This window comes from Peromyscus californicus, unplaced genomic scaffold, assembly GCF_007827085.1.
Source record: "Peromyscus californicus insignis strain IS unplaced genomic scaffold, ASM782708v3 Scaffold_14__1_contigs__length_90479793_seg_2, whole genome shotgun sequence".
Classification (NCBI taxonomy): Eukaryota; Metazoa; Chordata; class Mammalia; order Rodentia; family Cricetidae; genus Peromyscus; species Peromyscus californicus.
Genome location: NW_026294436.1, coordinates 76,353,773 through 76,374,854, shown reverse-complemented (window position 1 = coordinate 76,374,854; position 21,082 = coordinate 76,353,773). Strand labels below are relative to the sequence as shown.

Here is a 21,082-nt window from a genome sequence, read left to right as displayed (position 1 = left end):
TTCTTTCTTTCCATGTTAGCTGGGTTTTTCCTCCCCTGTGGCCCAAACAAGAATCAACTTTGTGACAATAATTCATTCAGCACTGCCTTGGAACAGGCACTGTGTTGGGAGGTGACTAGTTCTGCAGTGACCCAGGTGTGTCTTCTGCTGACAGAATGCTGGGGTGGGGGAGGCCAGTGAGCCCAGCAAGTAGAGGACCCGATTCATTCACTTGCAGAGGTCAGCAAAGGAATCCCATAGAAGAACGGCTTTCCAAATGTTTAAAACGCCTAGGTGTGGGAGAAGACTCTCTGGAGGCAAGAGGGAGTGAGTGAGACCTGGAAATGAGCTCCTTGAGAGCCACACCCACTGGACTGGGACCTGTGTCACTATCTAAAATTGAGTGTGGCCAGAAATAGTTGTTGGGGGTAGTTTGGGAAAGGAGCTCCTCCTTGAGTGTGGGGCTGTGCTGCATGCAGGGTGGCCATCCCTGCTTCCTGACCTCCGCCCTTAGTGTCTCTGTCAGCTCTGCTCAGTCCTTTATGCTCATCTCAAACTTGTACCTAGAACTTCCTCTCTTCAGCGGTACTTTTTGTGCCTTGTAGGGATTCTGGGGTCTCCAGGTCAAATTCTTTTTTCCTCTCTCTTTTAGTTTTTCCAAATGTTCCGATTTGCTGTTGGCTAAATATATTTTTAAAGCATTTATTATTCTCTGTTGGGGATTTTGCAAATTTTAAAACATTAGCTCTGACGTAGCCAGGGAGAAAATGCACATGATTCCCTTACTCAACAATACAAGGCAACACAGAACTAAATGCCAAATACCCACACCAGGCAGGAAATGGTTAAGGAATGTAGGGGGAGGGATATTGCCCTGGCCTGGAGGTTAGACCTTAAGAGAAGTTAGAGAGGCAAGTGATTGAAGGGTTACTCCAAAAGGAGTTTCCAGCTGGAGACAGCAAAATAAAAGGTTATCTGTCAGGAGTGTGCGGCTTGCAGCCTCCATCACAAACCCACCATGGAATGCAAGAGTCAGAACCTACCACACCTGGGAGAGTCAGGAGGATGCCATGGGGTGCCTACCTCCGCCAAGCAACTGGGCCTGTCTTAGTCAGTTGAAGCAATCAATGGTTAAGGAACCTCTCAGGATGATCAGGATGATGATCCAGTTACAGAGGGTAATCACTCTGTATTGTATTGACGGGAGTCAATCATTCTTAAAACAACCCTTGAGGTAAAAGCATCATTATCCTCAGTTCTAGGTGAGAAAAATAAATAAATAAATAAAACATAGAGATGCTAAAAAAAAAAACAAAAAACCCAAACGTGCCCATTGTGTGTGTAAATCAGAAGTGTCTCATGGGTTGGACTCATCTGCCTCAGAGGCCTTCCTTCCAAGCAAAGCTGCCAACAGAGGAAGAATTCGAATCACATGCAGACTTGAACATGCTCTTATAGTTGTGGTAAAAAGAGAAACAGATGAAAAAAAATTTTTTGGTGTTTTGAGAGAAAATCCATTTTAATAACATATTTGCTTTCTCCAAATATCTCAAAAATATCACTTAAACATATAATCAGTATAAAAACTTTTCATTTCACTTTGTTTTTTTATGTGAACTCTTCCAAATTCATCTGTATATTTTTAAACGTACAGCATATTTCAATTCAAATGCTAAATCTGCAACTAAAATACTTAATCTGTATTTATATTTCACATAATTTATGGCTGCAAAAGTATTCACATACCTGATTTATTCCAAACACACTTCAAAGTTTTCCAATTTCTAGGGTGAGTACCAAAAATAGTTTTCTCTCTTAATATCTACATCCATAGTGCTCAGTCTAGCTGCTTTATTTTAGAACTGACTTTAAAGTAAAAACCCCATGGATTTCAAAATTGTCTAAGTGATTTGTTAACTTCGTGGGTCTCTGTACTATTGTTCATGTATTTTTTTTTTTAGTTTAAGACACAGATGGTGGGTTATCTTAGCTCACCGTTCCAGGCTGCAGTCTATCATACACATGTTATCATGTGTAGTTTTCCTCTTTTCCTCCCACACTGCCCTTTCCTGGACCCCTCCCTTCTCGGGCTGGTTCCTTTTCTTAGCCCAGGTAGGTGCCCCCTCTGCCTCCCATAAACCTCTGTTCCCCACTTCCCTTACTTTGGACTCTCTCCTCATCACCTGCCTAGTTTTATGACCCCCACACACATATAAACACACTCCCATGTACTTTCTCATTTTAAATATAGATTCCACACGTCCTGGTTTTGTCTCTGTCGCTGTGATGAAACCCCTGACAAAAAGCGACTTAAACGGGCTTATCTTAGCTCACAGTTCCAGGCTACAGTCTATCACCGAGGGGTTGCCATGACAACAGGGACCCAAGCAGCTGGCTTGTCACATCCACAATCAGGAGCAGAGAGAAATGAACACTTGTACGCTCAGTGTCTGGCTTGATTCTGCCACTCCCGTATAATCCTGAACCCAACCCCCAGGGCATGGGGCTGCCAGTCTTAGGCTGGGTCTTTCCACACCAGTTAACACATTTGAGACCACACAGACATGCCCAGAGACCAGCCTGATCTAGACAATCCCTCACTGAGACTCTTCTTAAGTGATTCTCAACTGTGTCCAGCTGACAATGAAAACAAACCAGCCCAGAACATACTCGGGAAAACATGAGATATTCAGCTTCCTGTCAATTCAGTGTCAACATAAAATTCAAAAAGGTCTTTCATAAAACAAAATTACTAATGTCTACTTTATATTCTTTAGTAACTAAAGAATTAATTAGCATAGCACTCTTGATTACAATGAAAATCTGCCCACTAAGTGACTGATTCATACTGTTTAAAAATTAAATTTCCACATAATTTTTATGCCTACCAAGCTAGAACACAAGCTTTGCTTTGCTCAGAGCCTCAAGTTAGCTTACAGGGTCACAACAAGAAATTTAAATCACCCTTCAGTTATTGAATATCTAGCAAATACTCCTTTTGCTTCAAGAGTATTTTAAGTAAGAACTAACCGTGAAAACTTTTTAAAAATTCTCCACCATTCTGCCAGTGCTTTTCTTCCCCCAGGTAGGTGCCCACTCTGTCATCTTGTCACCTGCCTCCCATCACCCTCTCCATCCCCACCTCCCTTAAAACCTCTCTTCCCCGTCATCATCGCCTCCTTAGATTTATGACCAACACACACACACATTGAGTGTTGGCAGCGAGCACAGATAACTGTCTTCTGTTTCCACATTCCACACGAGGATGAATCATAGAATGTGCACACCTTTAGGATAATTTTAAGAACTACACCCACGAGCTCGCTCTGAAGCATCTTCAAAATGTACCATTTAAGTGGAACAAGGAGCGGGGTGTTAGTGGAGCACACCTTTAATCTTAGCACCCAGGAGATAGAGGCAGGTGGATTTTTGTGAGTTTGAGCCAGCCTGGTGTTCATAGTGAGTTCCAGGCCAGCCTGGGCTGCACAGTGAGTTCTGAGATAGCCCATGCTGCACAGTAAGACCCTATCTCAAAAACAAACAAACAAATAAAAAAGAGGAGCAAAGCATCAGGCAAAAGACAAACTTCATGTTTTGAAACTGTACTGAGTCCAGGGAGGCGTGGTGGGACACCCCAGTCCATGGGATACCCCAGTTCCAGCTCTCCATGAGACACCCCAGTCCGTAGGACACCCCAGTTCACGGGACACCCCAATCCCATCTCTCCGAGGCAGAGGCAGGAGAGTTGGAGGTCTGGGGGGTTTCATAAACTTAGCTTCTTGAGAAGCTAGAAAGAGACCCTGCCTCAAAAGCCAAGGGCCAGGTCAGGCAGCAGTAGTGCAAGCCTTTAATCCCAGCAATCGGGAGGCAGAGTCAGGCGGATCTTTGTGAGTTCGAGGCCAGCCTGGTCTACAGAGCGAGATACAGGACAGGCACCAAAACTACTCAGAGAAACTCTCTCGGGGGGGGGGGGGGGGGGGAGCTAAGGGCCAGGGGTGTAGAGCACTTGTCTGGGGTGTGAGAGCTCCTGGCCTGAGCCCTAAAGTCAAGCAAGCAAGCACCACAGGCAACCCAGTCCTTATCTGTCATGAGTGCCCTTCACTGTGACAGAAGTTACGCTTGTCTTCTCTGGCAGAGGACTTTGACAGATGTAAAATTCACAGGTGTCTATATAAATGAATTCAATATTCTACATAATGACAGTATTTTAAAGAAAATAGGTTTGAAAGTTCTGTGAGATGAATCTACTCCAAATATCAGTTGGTTGTGCTCCTCACATCATGTGACTTCCTCCGTAACTGAAGAAAGTCCTTAACAAACAGGATTTTGAATCGATCATATTTCGATGCTCTTAGGAAGACTTTGCATTCAAGGGCAATTGTTTGGTTGATTAATTGAAGAACTTCTGGGGTTTTTCCCTCCAGAAAAAGCTGTACATATTTAAGATTTGAGAAATGCTGTGACATGATTACCAAATAAAACCAAGTATTTCACATCCACCACCTCAGGTACCCTTTAAAGAGTGGTGGGAATACTTAAGATCTAATACACTATACATTAACAGTAATTAAACATTTTATCATTTTGGGGCCTGGGGACTGAATCCCAGGCATTGCTCTTTCAAGGCAAGCATTCTACCACTGAGGAAAACTCCCAACCCCAGAATCATTTTTTTTTCACAGTGGCTCTCCAGATCTCCACACTGTGAACTAGATCTCCATCTTACAAAGAAAAGGCAGTGGCCTTCCATCAGATCTCCCCATTTCCAGGGCTCCCCATCTCTAGGGACTACCATGCTACTTTAACTCCTGAGCTGCCACATGTATAAGTGGTACAGCATTTGTTCTAGACCTTCTAGCTTATCTCACTTAGCACGGTGTCTTCCAGGTTTATCCATGTTGTAGGAAATGGATTTCCTTCTTTATCAGGCTGAATCATATAGATATAAACTTATATCTTTATATATCTGTCTATCTCACATTTTCTTTATCCATTCACCCACCAGCAGGCCTTAGGCTGTTTCCGTATCTCAGCTATTGTAAACTGTGCTGGGGAGAGTAGAGTCTAAATATCTCCTCAAGGTACTGATTTCATCTCCTTTGGATCAATACCCAGAAGTAGGATTGTTGGACCATATGGTAGTTCTGCTTTTAATTTTTTTGTTTTGAGGAACTTCCAAAACTGTTTCCCTAACGACTGAACTGAGCTTGTACTAGTTGTTAAACGTCCTTCAGATATTCTGCTTGTACCTTCCCAGTAGAATTTCCATGATGAAGATGGTAGTGTCTTTGGCTACCTCTCCATCTAAAAGTGGTTCTCTTTCGGTTGTGAGAATTCAACTCATCTTAACAGGCCAACATTATGAGCTAGGTCCTGGTAAGAACTGTTTAAAAACATTTATTGAACATTTAACTCCAATTTCAGATAATTAATACTGATTCTCGTTTAACTGTTAAGAGAAAAGTTATTTTTAAAATTTCTGTCTTTTCACTGGAAGTGTCTAAGACAGTCTCATGTAATCCAGGCTGGCCTCGACTCCTGATCCTCCTCAGTCTCATGTAGTCCAGGCTGGCCTCGACTCCTGATCCTCCTCAGTCTCATGTAGTCCAGGCTGGCCTCGACTCCTGATCCTCCTGCTCCCACTACTCAGGAGCTAGGACTGCAGTTGCACACACCACATGTAGCCCACTCTAAGTTGGTTTTGGCTACTGCTATAACAGAATACAACAGACTAAGTAATTTATAAAGATTTTTTTCCACATAGTTTTGGAAACTGAGGAATCTAAGAGCATATCTTTCTCACTGTGTTATAACAGGTGAAGGCTTTGTAAAGAGAGGAAGCTGGTAAGACAGACAGCTGGTGTGAACAAGAGAGTGTTGACAATATCAGGGGACCCTCCTCCCCTGTCAGTCAGCAGGGCCCTCCTCCCCTGTTGCTCCTCTGTGAGAGCAGACAACAGGATGACAGAAGCTTGCATGGAAAGGGGATAATATCTCTATTTAGTCATGGCTTTCACCATACAGATTTCGACTGTCTGACTCTTCAGAGAGAGAAGAGGGAGAGAATAGGAGGAGGGGTGGAAGGAGGGAGAGGAGTCATCTTGCCTTTATAACAGATCAACACACAAGATAACTATCTTACTATTGTGACAGTCTCAGAGGTCTTCCCAATACCATCTCAGTAGCATTAAATATCATCATGAATTTTTTTTATGGAGGTGGTGCCCTCACTTGTACCACTGTGCTCTGTATAGAGAACAGAAGACACATTACCGGAGTTCCATGTAGGTCCCAGGGATCAAATACAATTGTCATGATTTAGAAAAATAGACTTCTTTTGAATTATGTCTATGTGTGTATAGATATATGCATGTGACTGTAGATGTCCTTGGAGGCCAGAAGAGGGTGTCAGAAGCCCTGGAGCTAGAGTTACACTTGGTTGTGAGTTGTCCAATGTGGTTGCTGAGAACTGAACTAGAGTCCTCTGGAAGAACAATAAGCACTCTTAACTACTGTACCATCTCCCAAAATGTGAGATTTGACAGCACGTCAACCCACACACTACTAGCTTTTGCATCCATATTGATTTCTGTGTAGGTAGTAGTCCTTCATTTTAAACATTACAATTTTTCATGATTATTTTTAACTAGTACCATAACTTATTATACCATATTTTAAATTAAAATACTTCAGTTTTTAAACCAATTGAGTTGTGCAGATATACCTATAACTTGCATTACTGCATCAAATATTCAGATAAACACACTAAAGTGTTATGCTGACGTGTAAAAAAAATCACTCAAGCCATTAATGACAGTTAGAAAGTGTGTTTATATGTAACATCGAGTCTATCCAGGTACCTAGCACATGCTGCCATTTCTAACACTTTCCACAGTCTGATGAATAAGAAAGTGATTTGAGTTTAAGGGTTGGCAAGATGGCTCAGCATGTAAAGGGGCTTGGCACCAATCCCACCACCGTGAGTTCAGTCCCCGAAATCCACATCTCAAGAGAGAGAACTAACTCCTAAAAGCTGTCCCCTGACCTTCACATGTGCACGTGGCATGTGCATGCCCCACCCAACCCCAAATTAATAAGTAACAAAAATTATAACTAAAATTTAATAAAATTTACAGGTCAGCATGGAGATACATACTTGTACTTGAAGGTTGAAAGAAGAGTTTAAAGCTGCCGGGCAGTGGTGGTGCATGCCTTTAATCCCAGCACTCGGGAGGCAGAACCAGGTAGATCTTTGTGAGTTCGAGGCCAGCCAGGTCTACAGAGCGAGATCCAGTAACCAAAACTACACAGAGAAACCCTGTCTCAAAAAAAACAAAAAAACAAAAACAAACAAACAAAAAAGAGTTTAAAGCTAGCCTGGGTGATGCAATGAGTTCCAAGCCAATCTAAGATACAGAAAATCTCTGTATCACCAGGTGGTGGTGGCGCATGCCTTTAATCCCAGCACTCAGAAGGCAGAGGCAGGCGGATCTCTGTGAGTTCCAGGTCAGCCTGGTCTACAGAGGGAGTTCCAGGGCAGCCAGGGCTACACAGAGAAACCCTATCTCAAAACACAAAGAAAAGAGAGAAAAAAAAAAACTCTGTATCAACATTAACTGATTAATTAAATTGAAGATTCACTTAGGCTAATTACATTTCACATGCTCAGTGGCCACGTTTGGTTGGAGGCTACTGACTTAGGCAACAGACAGCGCAGGCCCAGACTGACTCTCAGCAGCAGACTCAGAGCCATGATTCAAATCCAGTTCCCAAGTCCAGAATGTCGTCCTCAGCTCCTGCTGGGTCTCAGGAAAGGAGCCTTGGCTTCTAGGAGACATTTTCATGGCCCTCTGGGTTTAAGGCCTCTAGACGGGGGTTCAGAGAATTATAGGGCGAGGATAGAAAGCATACCCACACCCTTGACTTCATAGTTACTTTAGCGCCTCTGCAGAAGAATGTGGTAAGCAGGTTACTCCAGAGCCTCTCCTAAGGCCACAGGGTTCTGTTCTCTCAAAGACCAGCAAAGTCTGCCCATTCTGTCTTGTTGGAACTAAGACGTTTCCAAGCCTTCCAAGCTCAGGAAACTGTTCCGCTTTCAGCTTCCAGGGGTATCTTTGCCCACTCGCCTAGATTGCACGTTGTGAAGCTTTGTTTAGTCCCAAGGAAGCTCTTCTTAGTACACTCCCCCTTCTCTAGTACATACTCTGCCTCACAAATGCCTCTGGAGCAGGCCTGACGGGAATGGGGAGATTCTAAAGAGACACTGTTTCTCAGTTGGACTACAAGATTGTTAAAACAATCGACCCCAAAGAATGGGAACTTCCCCAGGAATCTCATGCTGGGAAAAGGAGCAGGTACCAGCCTGAGTGGGAACCTGTCTCCCAGAGAGAGACTCCACACAGTTCTAGCTTGTCAGCCCACCTTACAGGATAAGATGAAGCCCAGACAATGATGGGTCAGTGGTGGGCGGAGCCACACCTTGGTCTCACTTCAGGACCAGAAGATGGACTGGGGGGGTGCGGAGGAGGGGAGGGGAGGGTAACTGGATCTTTTTATCCCTCTTGTCAATGTAGCCACATTGAATAAATACCCCTTTTCTGCTTCTCACTTTGAATCTGGCTCTCTTAACTGTCTTCTTGGGAGCAGTTGGCTGACCTGATTTGGGTCACAAGTTGTGACGGCCGGCGCTGTGCCTTCCAAATGCTGATGTTTTCCTCTTAATTTGAGCAAGCCTGTTATGTCCACCTGGATCTCCCCTGTGGTCTGAAAAGTACGTCCAGGCAGAGCGCCAGGGTACTGGACGGGTCCCTCCTTTCTGCCCTGTGCTGTGTATTGCCCAGTGAAAACGACCGGTCCCTGTGTTTTCCCCAGGTCGTTGTTTACTGGTGAGCGTTTGCGTCTGGAAGTCTCCGTAGCGGTCACTGTCTGCACTGCTCAAAAGGAGTCAATTCAGATGCTCTGCTGACATCTTACTCTCTTCCCTGCCCCCACAAATGTCTCTCTCTTCCTAGTCTGTGCTTTTTTTCTCCCCAGAAGTCTACAGAACCGAACTTCCCTTGTCTTTGTTTTAGCGACCCATCTGTCCCTCCAGCCTTTCCTCTGCGGCTGCCACTTCCTCGGCACATTTTCTGTGGTGCGTTTCCTCCAGGGAGGCACTGGAGACTGTCTTCCGGTATCCCACTCTTTTCTTGTGGGGTTTCCTCCTCTGAGGGTTGGCAGTCTGTCTTCTGCCTGGATCAGATGTAGGCGGCAAAGGATCCTTCCCTCTCTGGTTTCCCTCTTTGACAGAACCCAGATGCCAGTTCGAGCTCACCATTTCAAAAATAGAAGATCTGACTTTTTTCTCTCCAAAATTTAAAATTGCATATATATATATATATATATATATATATATATATATATATATATATATATGTAATCAGTATATTATTCCCTACACACAAACTATGTAAAGAGTAGAATAATAGCCATCCATTCAGCACCCGGATAAAAAACATGTGAAGCATTACTGCGTTTATTTTCCCTCCCTACTTTTCTCACAGGTAGTGACCAGTTTATTGACTTCAGTGTGTTTTAAGTGTTACTTATTGCTGTCATTAGTGTGCATGCGTCAGAGGACGAGCCTGTGGAGTCAGTTCTCTCCTCCACCTTTACTCGGGTCCCAGGGATCAAGCTCGAGCCTTGTGTGACAAGCACCTTACTTACCCACTGAACCGTTTCATTAGCTATGAGTTCTCATAAAGAGTGTGTGTGTGTGAGTGTGTGTGTGTGTGTGTGTGTGTGTGTGTGTGTGTGTGTACTTTGTGTTTACAATACACTTTGGGGACATGGAATATAAAGCTTTCTGTGTATGAATTTGTATATATATATATACATATATACTTAGAGTTTCCATGTATTCATAAACAATACATAATTCTTTACATATTTTAACTCCATTCATTAATGAATCCAGGATTATCACTTTTATGAAGCCCTGTGCCTGGAGAAAGAAGACAAAAAAAAAGACATTCATCAGAATTCCGTTTCCCAGAGGCTGAGTATCCACCCTGGAGTGTGGCTGTGTGAGGAAAACAGAGCCAGTTCACTGTTGTTTCAATGTTTAGCCTTGGTCTTTGCGGGGAAGAGGCAACTGTGGCTGTGGCTGCATATGTTTGCCACGTGTTCTTGATTCCTGGCCATGAGGAGGCATTCTGGAGCAAATAGAAGGGCTACATGGAAGAAGGAACAGTGTAACCACCTCTGATATAACCACAGCATTGGGCTCTATGGAAGAAGGAACAGTGTAACCGCCTCTGATATAACCACAGCATCGGGCTCTATGGAAGAAGGAACAGTGTAACCGCCTCTGATGTAACCACAGCATCATTACTGAACCTGCATCGTGCCCATCTTGAGTCAGACGCTGTGCCTAGTGTTTCCTAAAGCATTGTGTCTGGTTCCCAAAACAACCTGAGGTAAGTGTGCTTGTCCCTGCCCTTGAGATGGAGAAGCTGGGGTTGCATGGACTATAACTGTATCTTCCTCCTGAAGGGCAGGCCCTCTTTCCGAGTCTTAGTGAGTGCCGACATGTTAAGCCCAGCATGTACAAAATTTCTCTCTACCTCTGTTCTCCTCACTCTGAATTCTTCCCAGTGAACAGCTGCAGACTTAAACCTTGTTTTAGTTTACTTCCAATCACCGTAAGAAAGACCATGACCTAAAGCAACCTGGGAAGGAAAGGGTTTATTTGGCTTATGCATCCAGATCACTGTCCATCATTGAGGGAATCAAATCAGGAACTTAAGCAGGGCAGGAATCTGGAGGCAGGAACTGAAGCAGAGACCATGGCTTGTTCCCCATGGCTTGCTCAGCCTGCTTCTTATATAGCCCAGGACCACCAACCCAGGGATATCACTGCCCATGGTGGGTTGTCTCCCTACCCCCAATCATTAACCAAGAAAATACCACACAGACATACCCATAGGCCTAGCTGATGGAGGCATTTTCTCCACCCAAGTCCCCTCTTCCCAGATGACCCAAGAAGGTTGTGTCAAGGTGACAAGAATTCACAGCGCAAGCCTCTTAGATCCAGGGGGTAATCTGGGACTACCCTGCTCCAAATTCTTCACTAGTTCCTCTGTGCTCAAACAGCTATGTACAAAAGTCCTCACCTTGGCATCCCAAGTTCCTTTCCACTCCTTTAATAAACCTGGCTTTATTGCCTATTCTCTCAAACCCCAGCCAGCTGCTCACACCCCATCTCAGCTGCCTGCTCCTGCTCTTCCTCTTGCTGTTCACATCTGCTCACTCGTTAACATCTGCTTACCCGTTGACATCCCACGGACCTCAGGGTAGACTGGCCAGACTTTCCCTGTCACTTGCTTTTCGTCCCTCAGTCGGAATATTCCTCTTGGTCTTGCAGCCCTGACTGAATTTGTGTGCGTCCCTGTGACCCTCTGTGCTTGCCTTTCCCAACCCCATGAAACGGTAAACTCCCCGACAGTGAGCTGTTTCCTCCTCCCCTTTGCTCCCCCTAAGGAAGAAACAGGAGGAAACAGCTATCTGAGATCTTTGAATTGATGGTAGCACTTCCCCTCCTCAGAGCACCAGACTCAAGCAATTCATGTTGAGATACAGAGTTCAGCCTGGGAACAGAATAGAATTGCACCTTGCACGAGCTTAAGGCCACGCTCCTCTTTCATCCTGCATCCTTGACCTGGAGAAGCTGAGAAAGACAATTACTGTAATTCACTGTGTGAGAGTAAGACAAGGTCCTGGGACAAGGGCGTAGCTAATCAAGACTCTGGGAAGCTGTTTCATTTTACACAGGCTTTGCCTGAAACTGGGAGACAGTGTTTGATGGGCAGGTAAGACGTTGTACTTGCTCTGTAGAGTCATTGTGAAGCCTTTCATAGTTCCAAGTGGAAGGTGGTTAGGGATAAACACAAGGCAGATGACAGAGTGTGCATTGTGTAGTGTACACACACTTGTGTACATATGGTATGTCCACAGTGGCTCTCGGCCTGTGAAGGGTGTATGCTGTCTTATTCCTGACTTTCAGCCCACTGGCACAGGAGGGATCAGGGGTTGTCATGGGCTTTAGGGTCCCCTCCACACAGTTCTACTGAGCACTCAGTCACACAAGAACCCCGAGGCACATGAGAGGCCATACACTTTGCTTCTGTCATAATTTTTTTTTTCCTGAAAGAGAAAAAAGCTTGTGTTTGTATAATTTTCTCCTTTGCTTTGGCCTACTTCAGGCTGTCAGCCTGGTCCAGTCATCTTCTTTCCAAATTAATATACATGTCATCACCCCTCTTTAAAAGTAAAGTCCAGTCTGCCAGCTCCAATGCCCTTAAAAACTGTTACAGAACTGGCTCAGCTTCTGCCCTTTTGGTAAAGGGTCCAATTCATTTGATTACTGTTCAAAACCTTGGCATCATTTGTAATTCTTCTGATTTGATAGTTGCCAGCCCTACAGACCTAGTGTGTGTTTGTGTGTGAGTGCGTGTATATGCACACTAAGCCCATTATCTTATGCATACATACATACATGCTGGCCTAGCTCAGCTACATCCCTGGCCTTTTGTTACTTGAGTTCTTACCAAGCTGACCTTTGAACTTACTGTTTGTCTTGATTTGGTTTTTTTGGTTGGTCATGGTGCTATTGAATCCAGGCCTTGCACATGCTCGGCAAATGGTCTATCACTGGTCTATAGCCCTGGCCCTCAAATCCCTTCTTCAATCAAAACTTCCTAGCATTTCTTTGGTTGCAGCTTCCAACATCTATTTCCAAAGCCAAGTTTAGCTTAAACTCATCACTTAGGAATTGGGGAAAGGGTTGAGTTGGGAGAGTTATTATCTTTCCAAAACACAGTCCGCCTCTTCTACCTTATGATTTTAGCTGCTTCTGGGGAGCTAGGGACGATAGCACGAAAAACCCTATGGGTGCACTTGTACACACTGCTTAGCATCACTCAGTCCAGCCCTTGCTTCATGGACACTCACAATCACCTCCAACCAATTCCTTTGGCTTCTACTTCCCCTACCTGCTGTTCTGAAAAAACTGCTTCTGACCTGGGACCTTCCACCAAATATTCTTCAGCTCCTCCTCGCTGATCTCAGGTCAAGTCCAAGATCGACTCTGTAATCAGATATCTCCTAGTGTCTGCTGCAAACCTGGCCACCCCGGCAGCCTCCTTGCTTTCATCCCTTCTCATTCCACAAACTCCAACTCTCTGCCCAGGACAGTAAGTGGTGCCCTCTGTGCTCCATTTAGTCTGTGTCCTCTCCCAAGCCTCTGCCTCCAGCCTAGATCTCTTCCCACCCAGACACTTCACTGTCCAACTACTTGCTACATGACTTACGGATTTAAAGCGTCCAGCTCTATGTCACCACCCCAAACCCAACCTCATCCACTCAATCTAGACACCTGGGGGTCATCCTTTCCTATCTGACCCCAACCCCTATGCACATCCGGTAAACCATCAAGTCATCTCATGTATATCTTACTTCCGTACATGAGCTCTGTCTCCCATCTTGGGAGCAGACCCAGTTTCCCACTCCTTTTCTTCTGGTCTCCTGGGTCCCACTTTGCCCTGTGTAATCAGTTCGTCCTCTACATTGCCAACAATGTAGTTGTTTCTAGAATACAACTCTAGATCCCCTCACAGGCTCTCCTCCTGCCACCTGCAGAGTTCAGAATAGTGTCCCCCGGCTTCCTGAACCACCTCTTCTTAGGGTTCTCACCTCCTGAACCTTGCTCCCCATGCTTAGAACAATTTCATTTCTTTGTTTTGGTTAACTTCTGGCTCCTTGGTGATCGAATGCCTTCATCCAGAACCTTCCCTCTCCTACTCACCTGGGAGCTATGGATTCTAAACACCTCTTCTGTGTCTACTATTGTCTCGACAATATTTACCATTATCATGAGGTTTGGAGTTTTGCTTTTACCTTTGATTCTCCCTGCTTGTGACTCTTCCTGGGGACTTGATTTCTATTCATCCCAGATAGAGAGGGTAATATAAGAATGAAGAAATGATTTCATGAAAGTTTAAGGTGGTAGAACAGTCAGTTTAATTGGAGTTACTTCCAGGGTCATGGGCACCTGGCAGGCGGCTATACCACTCTATGGCTTGGCACTCAAATCGTGTCTTGAAGGAGATGCTATCTCTTCTAGATCTAACCTCCTCTAGAACAAATACACCCTTAGGGCAGAGACCAAATGCTTTCCTAAAAGACAAGCACACTGGAGGCCTTTAGTAAGTTTGCTTTGTTCATACATAGGTCAACTGTCCTGGACCAAGGGAGTCCTGGGAGGTAGGACTTAAGTGCCAGAACCTGAACAGCAAAGTCTGCCCTATCTATCGGCTCGTCTGTTGGTTCAGATGTTGTGCAAACCTACTTAGTTTCCATAGCTAAGTTTTAAGTGACATGAGTTTTCACCTCTGTTGATGAATTTTGTCTCATCCACTGATGTACTCCAAACAGCCGACAGGGCAGAGCATGTTGTACGTGATTAATGGATAAATTTGAATGAATGAAAACATTGACCACCATTTCTAAGCATGAGCAAAGGTCTAGGGTAGCAAACATCCAGGCCATTTTGTTGTCATCTTTCATCAAAGCTTCTGCTCAGCATCAACACTCAGTCACAACATTGAGTCTTAGATGAGAAAGACAGACAACACCATGATACTACAATTAAAAATACACTGAGGTAGGTGAATCATGCCTGTAATTCTAGAACTCAGGAGGCTGAAGCAGTAGGATTGCTGAGAGTTTAAGAGCTATAGAGTTAATTTCAGAAGAGTTGGGCCTGTGGAGTGAGACCCTGCCAGAAAAAAAATGTTCCTGATGTGACAGAAATAACCAAGGGGCACAGAGGAGTCACATTGGTAAGAGAGGCTGTAAGACAAGCTACACCTCACTTATTCTCTTTCTGTTGGGTTCTTCACATTAGGGGCCTGACACACAGGAAGTAGGCTATGATGATGAAGATTATATTTATACATACTTATGACCCGTAGTGACTACTTCATTCCCCCTTCCTTCTTTCTTTCTTTCCTTCCTTCCTTCTCTCTCTCTCTCTCTCTCTCTCTCTCTCTCTCTCTCTCTCTCTCTCTCTCTCTCTCTCTCTCTCTCTTTCTCTCTTGCTTGCTTGCTTTCTCCCTTGTTTCAATAAGGTCTTGCTGCATAGTTCAGGCTAGCCTCAACTCTCCAACCTCCCTGCCTCAGCCTCCTAAACAGTAGGATTTTATGAACGCACCACTGCACTGGATTCATACGTTTTGTGGTTGTTGGTGGTGAGGGTTTCTTTCTTTGCCTTTTGTCATTGTTTTTGAGACAGGGTCTCACTATGTAGCTCTGGCTGGCCTGGAACTTGCTATGTAGTTCAGTCTGTATTGGAACTCACAGAGATCTGCCTGCTTCTGATTCACGTGGTTCTGAAAAACTGATGGCTTTTGTTATGGAAGTCAAAATATAGGCTCTAAAAATGCCCCAGTGTTTCTAACTCATTAATTCTGAAAACCCCTCACACTATGATTATTATTTCATACAACTGCAGACAACATCACACTACTGAAGATGAAAGTCAGCTGGCTGGGTTTGAGCCTAAGCAGCCAGCCCAGGAGAGAGGACAGACGGCTGACATTCAGCAGCTGTGTGTTTTAGAACAGCAACAGCCTCAAAGTACCAGATGCTTCTTCAGGTAAATGAGGAAAGGCCACCCTCAGACTTACATAAGAGCTGCATGTTAGCACCAAGCGGACATGCAGGTTTTTACATCACTGCTTTTCATAATATGGCCAGAGGACAGTCATATGTCAAAACTCACCCCTCTCTTCTTCCTCCTGGTCAAATTCTGATACAAGATGTGGCATAAGGTATTTTACTGTGGCTTTGGAATTTTAATTTTTGGCTGCATGTTATGTAAAATATGCAAATCTTTATAGTGATGAAGAAATGTCAGACTCATTTCTAAAACAGCAAGATTTTCTCTTCTGATGGTTGTCTGAAAAGTTTGTTTTCTTCCAGTCTCATTTATTTCAAACATGGTTTCTGTTAAATTTTCTCTGACTCTTTCTTCCCAAACCAAATGAGGTTATTTTCCCATAATACCATAAAGAACATCTGTGGAAAGTTTTTGTTCCTTCGTTTTGTTGTGGTGACTGTGCCTCTTTTGTTTTAGTGGGTTTTATTTACTTTTTCCTTCTGTTTTTGTGTTTTGAGACAGGGTCTCATGTTGCCCAGGCTGCCCTCAAACTTGTTCCATAGCCAAGCCTGGCCATGGACTCCTGATCCTTCTGTTCCCACTTCCCCGGTGCCGAGACTACAATACACAGCGGCACAAAGGCTTTTAAGTTCGTGTCTTCTCACTGGGCTGTTGGAAGGGCCACATTGTATTTATCTCTTCATTTCCAGCAACTGGCACATGACCTGACACAAAGACACCTACAAGAGGCTCGTAGGATTCTATTATAGCACGATGACGACGACGACGACGAGTCTGCCACGCTCGGGCTTTTTACTCGTACTCTGCAAGGACAATGGTACATGACATGAACTTTACGATTCTGTCTGATTCCTCATCTACACAGGTCAAAGACTGAGCAAGTGCTAGCTGACACTTACGCTTTTGGCCCGTATTGATGGAGCACAGGCTTCCTAGCTGTGAAGAGAGAGTCAGGTGACCACCAGGAAGTTTAACACTGCAGGATTCAGGCACGTTTTTACCTCTGCTCCCATTCAGTCCACTTACAGGTCCCTTGTACTCCTCACCCCAAACAGATCTCCAATCTAACCGTTTTGATTGTCACTGGTCTTGTGGAAAGTCCTGGTTGACCAACGCAGTAGCCCACAACAAATTGAGTTGAAATGATGCACTTAAAAAATGTTTACAATTACAATTAAAAAGAGAAAAATGGTACCAGTTGAAAACTGGGACTTCTCACCTTGCCCTGCTAACATCTCCTTCTGAAGTCACAGGAATTCCAATCATCTCAACACACGGTTGCACTTACAAAGCACCCAGATAAACCACATGGAATTTTAGTCCTTGAAAACCTAGAAAAGTGGCTGGAGGTGATGGCACTTGTCTTTAATTCTATTGCCCTGGGAGACAGAGGTAGGAGGACTACAAGTTCAAAGCCATCTTAGGTTATTTTGCAAGACCCTGACTCACAAAACAAGCACCAAGTTTGGTTCGGGAAAACCAAATTTCCATACCTTTGAACAGCTCACAAGGCAAAGATCTTCTTGCACATATCAAATCTTTGGTAAGACAGTTTTGTTTTGTTTGAGACAGGGTCACACTATGCAGTCCTGGATGGCCAGGGATGAACTAGACAGACTAGACTGGCCTGGAACGTTCAGCAGTTGCTCTGCCTTTGCCTCCCAGGTGCTAGGTTTACAGGTGTCTGCTACCTTATAGATGTTCACAGTGACCAAATTTCTGTCTAGGACCCAAATGCTTTACTCAAGACAGAAGGTGGAAAGTAGATTTTTGACAAACACCTGTGTGTAAAGTGCTGTCTGCAGAGGTTCAAGTGTTGTCTTTCAGGCGTCACATTTAAAACCCATGCCAGCCCTTCCAAGGCCGTGCACTTTTTCTTCCTACCAGCATGTGAATGTGGAAGTCCAGACTCTGACAGGGTAAGCGATACGACAGGCTCACACCATTAATGCCATTTAAAGTTGGGCACTTCACTGCCAGGGTTCCCAGGCTCCGGGGGATAGCCTCACATCCATGCACAGAAGGGCACCAAGAACTGGGCTTAGTGGGCTGTAAAAAAATATTAGGTTAGGGCGCCGGAGAGATGGCTCAGTGGTTAAGAGCACATGCTCTTCTTTCAGAGGACCCGGGTTCAATTCCTAGCACCCACAAGACAGCTCACAGCTGTGTGTAACTCCAAGATCTGACACCCCCACACAGACATACATGCGGGTAAGACACCAATGCACATAAAATAAAAATAAACATAAAGTTCGGTCTTGGTTTGTTTTGAGACAGGGTCACTAATATTACATATTATCCTTCCCAAAATGCTAACATGAACTTGGAACCATCCTCATTTTTTCTTTCTTTCAGGTTTTGACTTTACCTTTTCTTTCAAACTTGGAAAACTTCTTCCCCAAGTGACCACTTCAGACACTACTCAAACAGTTGTGCTCATTCTAACTGAATTGCTAGGTCTTTTCTGTAGACAAATTTTCTCATCGGGACCCCCAGCTTACAAATAATGTCACAGAGACTTATTACTAATTATTAATGCTTGGCCTTAGCTTAGGCTTGCTCCTAACTAGTTCTTATAACTTAAATTAACTCATATTTTTTAATCTATGTTCTGGCATGTGGTTCATTATCTCATCTCCATACTGCCCATCCTGCTTCCTCCTCTTCTGGCTGGCAACTCTGTCTTTCTCCTTCCCAGAGCGCTCTCTGTCCCCAGAAGTCTCGCCTAACCTCTTCCTGCCTAGCTATTGGCCCATTCAGCTTTTTATTAAACCAATCAGAAGGCACCTTGGCAAAAACACATTTTCACAGTATAAACAAATATTCTGCAATACTTTTCTTTGTGTGTATTTATGTATTCTTATATATGTTGTTTTTATTATAAATAGCACTACTGTACTTTGTAGACATTTACTATCCCTGTGGGTGGTACGGGGCACTGAACCCAGGGCCTTGTGTATGCTAACAAGTACTCTTACCTCTGAGCTACACCTCCAGACCTCTATACTATTTAATAATATTTAGGTGACTAGAGAATTGTGATTTCAGACTTCTGTGTGCGTTAACAATAGAGAGCTTATTAAAAATGGATTTCCAGGGGTTGGGGATTTAGCTCAGTGGTAGAGCGCTTGCCTAGCATGCACAAGGCCCTGGGTTCAGTCCTCAGCTCCGGAAAAAATAAAAAAAAAAATAATAAAAAAAAATAAAAAAAAAATGGATTTCCAGGCTGGAGAGATGGCTCAGTGGTTAAGAGCACTGACTGCTCTTCCAGAGGACCTGAGTTCAATTCCCAGCAACCATATGGTGGCTCACAACTATTGTAATGAGATCTGATGCCCTCTTCTGGCCTGCAGGCAGACATACAGGCAGAACACTGTATACATAATAAATAAATAAATCTTTAAAAAATGGATTTCCAACCTTTTCTCCATATTGATATAGTGCATTAGATAGCCTGTTATGCCTAGATCACAAGGACCCCCCAAATCCCACCATGGAGACCAAATCCCATATGTAAAAGCAAAGAGCCTTTATTTCAAGCTCAAGCTTGGTCTCTCTGTCTGTCCAACACAGCCGTGAGAGCATAGGCGGGCAGGGTTTTTGTCATAGCAGAGGTTGGGGTGAGGGGATTTCCAGGATTCAGGACCCTGATTGGTTGACATTTGTCTAGGAGTACCTTGGTCAAAAGGAGAAATAGGTGTGTGGTAGGCTCAGGGACATTTGGCTATCTTATCTAGTGGTTGGAAAGTTTGAGATGTCAGATTCTTCCCCTTAGATGTTGGCCCATCCAGGGTGGATCTCTGGGTAGTGTCAGCTTATGGCTTTTCCTAGATCTGGGTGTTGCCTCCCAGTAAGCCTGTCATGGCAGCTGTGTGGTCAAGCTGTTTTGGGTCCCCTCACAGAGTCTGCATTTCAAATAGTTGCCTCAAGGATTCTGACACTAGGAATCCAGTAACCACACTTTCAGAAAATATTGAAAGCTGAAATGATATTGTATTATACTGCCTATCTATTTCAGTAGAGGCTAGGAGCAATAAAGTAAGCCATGTCTGGCTTGTTGGTGCTTCCAAATCTTCAGAGGAGAAGGGGCATACTATCATCTGGGAGATGAGGTGGCAGGTCCTGTGAGGAATATAGGTAATACCTACAGTTGGAACACTAAGAAGGGAAGCATCCCCTCAGGGCAGATTATTGTGAATACCTTCACAGAAGGTAGGTGTCTAGCTGGGCTTTGAAGAAAAGACGTTTTCAACAAATGGGGATGAGGTGGGTCGTTTCAAGAAGGTGGGATAGCACTAAGTGTCAGGAAGCAAGGTCACTTTGTGGGATACTGTGCCTGAACCGGAAAGGAAAAAAGTACATATAGTGGGATTTGCACCTGGCAAGTTGGGACTCAGACTGAATTTGGACTCTATTGTGTGGGTACCAGTCCATAACACGAAGAGCCATAGGCAACTAAGGAAATGCTGAGAGCTGGGGAAACAGTCTCCACGAAGACCACACTAATCCAAGGCCAAATGGTCACCCTTGGAAACATATAATAAAGCACACCATATGGACTGAGCAGGCTGTGTTTGTATATTTAGGAGTGTGTGTGTGTGTGTGTGTGTGTGTGTGTGTGTGTGTGTGTAACAATTAAAGAAAAAGAGGGTATGAATTTGAAAGAGAGCAAGGACGGTGGTACATGGGAGGGTTTGGAGGGAGGGGAGAAATGATCTAATTATATTACAATCTCTCTCTCTATATATATATATAATATATATATATATATATATTATATATATATATGGGTCCTCGAGATATAGGCATAACAGATTCCTAGACCTCTAATCTAATGCACTATATATGTATATATACATATATATGTATATATACTTGAAAGGCCCTCTGGCAGTGATCTTGAAACCCTTGAATTACAATGGGTAGTTCATTTTGCAAATTGTTAAAGATGTTTTGAACCTTAAAGAAGAGTCAACTTAACCTGGTATTTGATTGGATGAGAAAGATCTTTTTTTTTTTTTGTTTGTTTTTTTTTTTTGTTTTTCGAGACAGGGTTTCTCTGTGTAGCTTTGCGCCTTTTCCTGGAACTCGCTTTGGAGACCAGGCTGGCCTTGAACTCACAGAGATCCACCTGGCTCTGCCTCCCGAGTGCTGGGATTAAAGGCGTGCGCCACCACCGCCCGGCTGAGAAAGATCTTTTAATTGCTGATGCAGTCTGAGCCTCCATGATTGGGAAGACTGTGTATAACCTTTTTCTTTGGTTTTTAATATTTAATTTTACATTAGAAATTTCATACAAGTATTTTTGTGCATCAAATATATTCCCCTCCCATTTATTAACACATTTCCTTAGACAACTTCATGTCTACTTCCAAGTTGCAAATA

The 21,082-nt window shown here is 44.0% G+C and overlaps 1 long non-coding RNA gene across 5 annotated transcripts in view; it reads left to right on the top strand.

Annotated features, from left to right (window-relative positions):
- The window catches only part of LOC128110158 (uncharacterized), a 79,145-nt gene extending 58,930 nt beyond the window's left edge, over window positions 1-20,215 (top strand). For 4 of the 5 annotated variants that reach the window (XR_008218104.1, XR_008218105.1, XR_008218106.1 and 1 more), the window contains one exon: window positions 9,935-15,970. This is a non-coding gene — a long non-coding RNA (uncharacterized LOC128110158). Of the gene's footprint in view, window positions 1-9,934; window positions 15,971-16,386 lie in introns of those variants that run through there. The other variant, XR_008218107.1, reaches the window with a different exon arrangement.
- The last annotated feature ends 867 nt before the right edge of the window (window positions 20,216-21,082 follow it).